We start from the raw sequence: 3,819 nt of genomic DNA on the forward strand, positions 1-3,819 counted from the left end.
CTCATGTCTTAGTATAAATAATTGTATTTTGGGTTTTATTTATCAGATTAAGCTGTAAATAATTTTAGTATGTTATTACATATTTTATAATATGTCTATAAGACACACATAGAAATATAAAACAGTAAACAATTTATTCTGTTCACAAACCCACAGATAGCTCAACAGATTATTGATGACACAAGGAGTTTTCTTCTGAAGGGTAAGTGTTAGAATTATTTATACCCCATGGTTCCTCATTCCATCTGTGGATTATGAGTTGCTGAGCTTTACCACCTTTCCTAGGGCACAGCAATATCCCTTATAGTCCCCTCTATCCCCTCCCAACATGCCACCTAGAGTTATAAACTATAATGTTGCCTAAAATATTTTGTCATCCTCTTGTACTCTCTAATCTCTAAACTGCCTTTGGTATTTAGTTATTGCATATGGATGTATTCCAGGATTGCAAGTGCTTTTTTATCTGTTTAAATACTATCACAAACAAAGTAATTTAATGTTATGCCCTTTTTGGGAAAAATAATATTTCATTTTACATTCCTCCCCGGATATTTATTATATCTGTACTATGATGGTGCTGTCCCCACCAGTCTTTTGAGACCAACATACAGGAAAGTTGTTTCAACTCTGGTTTCATATCAGAATCACCCCTAGAGATGTTCAAATATAGATTTGCTGACTAACTTCAGACCTTCAGAATTAGAATCTCAGGGTTTGGGGCCCCAGATTTCTGTAGTTGTTACTTTAAAATTCCTGTTCATGGTAACCTTTCAAACAGTGCAGGAAATAAACAGAATTAAGTAAAAAAATCCTGAAAGCTCCTTAAACCCCCCCACCCCATTCTCACTTCCCAGGGCTAACCACTGATTTTCAAAATTTTTAATTAGCCTTCCAGAAATATAGGTGCATATAATTGTAAACACCCCTCCCCTAAACATTTGGAAAACATAAATAGGATCATACTCTTCTGCAACTTGCTTTCTTTGACTAGTAATAGATTCTGACAACTTCTATTATCAGGACATATACATGCACTGCATTTTCTTATGGCTGTATAGTTTTGTATTTTATGAATGAACCTAAATTTTTTAAAACAAGTCTCCTTTCCATAAATATATAAATTGTTTCCTTTCTCCTTTCTTGCTCTTTTTTTCCTACTACATACGATGCTCCAAAGAACCTTTTTTGCATCCTTATATGAACTACCTAAAGCAATTTATAGGAGTGAAATTACTAAAGCTAAGGGTAGTTCCCCCATCCCCACCCAACCCCTCTCTCAATCCCTCCCTCTCTCTTGCACACACAGTGGGCATCTGCACATATGGGTGTCTGTATAAAATCTTTCTATACTATATGAGTGAATTATATATTGTGAATCAAAGGATATATATATATATATATATATATATATATATATATATATACACCCACATGCATATATATTTCTTTCCATACATATACATGCACATTACATATAAAATATATGTCCATACATATATTTAGGTATATGTATTTTGCATATTTATGAGTTATAGGAGTAGAATTGCTGAGACAAAGGGTACATATATGCACACACAATTGTAATAAGTACTGTATAGTTGCCTTCCAAAACAATAGTGGTTACAATAATGTGTAGGAGTGATTGTTTTCTGACAACTTTGCCAATGTTATCAGTACTTTTTATTTTTGCCACACCTATAGATATTGCTTTACTAATGAATAAAATTGAATATCTTTTCATATATTTTTTGACCACTTGACTATTTGTATATCCTCTACTATATAATGCCCATTACACTCTTTGCTCATTTTTTAACTGGGTTATCTTTTTACTCATTTATGTATTTATTTACATATTATAGAAGTTAATCTTTTGTCATATATGTTCAAATAATAGTTTTAAAATATTGCTTATGGTATCTTTTGCCTTATACCTTTGGAACTTTCAGTTTGAGCATGTGCAATGTTAGGGAAGTTTCTCATCGAGTTTTGAAAATCAGGAGATTCCTGAGAGAAAGCTAGTGTCCTTGTGGGGAGAGACGAACACAAGGTATATTAAGTACAGTGTCTTCTTCTATCTTTGCCTGTGGGATGAATTTGCTGATCCAAAATAGAAAATCATTTTCCTCAACTCAGAAACTCAGAGAGATCTACAGAGTCAGTTTTGTGTGTTTTTTAGCCAAAGGAAAAGAGCAAAGAAAAGCTCCAACATTCAGGGAAAATATGAAATTGGCCCACTAATAGTTCACTCCCTCTGGCCGTTAGTACAAGAGAAAGACCATAAGGCTTATAGTCCAAAGACCTTGATAATTCTAGTCCTGGCACTTGCTGGCCATAAAGTGTCCAAGATTTGAGCCCCTCTGGGCCTCAGTTTTGTCACCTGTAAAATAGGGGTAGCAATCCCAAATTCAAAGGGCCACTGTGAGGATCAAAATAAGTAATACAAGTGACAATGTATACACATAGTTCTTAATCATACATTTTTTGGAGAGCACACAGCCAAAAGTCATTTGGAATTCCAAAAGTCTTTGGAATGCCACAAATTCGTTGTTTTGCTAAGATCATCTTCATAATTGTATTCTGCTGAGTCTAATATTAAAATTAGATAGAATTCCCCTGCATGCCACAACTAATAAAACCCAGGTGGTGGGAAGCAGGGGAAAACCAAGATGAAATTTAAGTTTAAATTTTAAAAATTATATTCATTGAACACAGAGCTTACTGTATAATGATCTTAATCCTCTCACTCAAATGGCATTCCTGTGAAGTGGGCAACTCCCTTATTCCCCATAACAAGTTTGGGTGGAGAGGAAATGGCTCTAGATGAAGCTATACAGGTCCAGTCAATACAGACAGATCCCTGAATTTAGCTTGGAAACTGAGGCTCAGCTGTACCCTCAGGTATAATGGCATGACATGAGGTTTGATTTTATGTATCAACTAGCTAGGCTATGGTACCGAATTGTTTGATCAAACACCAATCTAGATGTTGCTGTGAAGGTATATTTTTAGATATAGGTAACATTTAAATCCATAGATTTTTTTAAAAGGCAGGTTACCCTCTACAATGTGCATGGGCCTCATCCAGTCAGTTGAAGGCCTTCAATGAAAAGACTGAGATTTACCAAGGAAGAAGAAATTCTGTCTCCAGGCTGCCTTCTGATTCAAAACTGTAATATCACCTCTTCCCTAAGTCTCAAGCCTGCCAACCTGTCTTGCAGATTTCACACTTGCCATCCCCCACAACTGGGTGAGCAAATTCCTTAAAATACACACACATACATACACACACGGATACACATACATCCTATTGGTTCTGCTTCTCTGGAGAACCCTAATAATTTCAAGAGATGTAATACAGGTCTTCTCGCCCTCAACCACCAGGGGTTTATTGCTACAGCTAATCACCCTGCTGTGAGCCCAGGAGAACCCTTCACTCTTTCACTTCTCCAGGGTCCTTAAATGATACTGTGCCAGAATTGGGCATCATTTTTCCTTCAGGATATTTTCTCTGAACTACCTGTTCCCTAAAATGCCCCTCCTCCGTTCGCTATAAAGTGAAATTCCCTCATTACAATTGTATGTTTTCAATAGTCCATCTCTCCTATGTATGATTTTTTTTTTTAGGTGGGGGCTCATGGGTGTGGTGTAAGACAAAACAGGATCTGGCTTCCATGCAGTTTGCATACTACTGTGAGAGGCAGATCCAGATAATTTCTGTATGCAAAGTGCAATATGTAAAAAACACGCAGCTCTGATGGCGTCTGAAAAAGGAACAGACGCTGAGCAAAGACACTTCAGAGAGACCTGAACACAGAC

At 36.2% G+C, this 3,819-nt stretch overlaps 1 long non-coding RNA gene across 10 annotated transcripts in view; it reads right to left on the reverse strand.

Moving 5' to 3' along the window:
- The window catches only part of LOC109436481 (uncharacterized), a 59,923-nt gene that overhangs the window by 54,810 nt on the left and 1,294 nt on the right, over positions 1–3,819 (reverse strand). The window lies entirely within an intron of this gene.

Source organism: Rhinolophus sinicus, linkage group LG04 (genome assembly GCF_036562045.2).
Source record: "Rhinolophus sinicus isolate RSC01 linkage group LG04, ASM3656204v1, whole genome shotgun sequence".
Classification (NCBI taxonomy): Eukaryota; Metazoa; Chordata; class Mammalia; order Chiroptera; family Rhinolophidae; genus Rhinolophus; species Rhinolophus sinicus.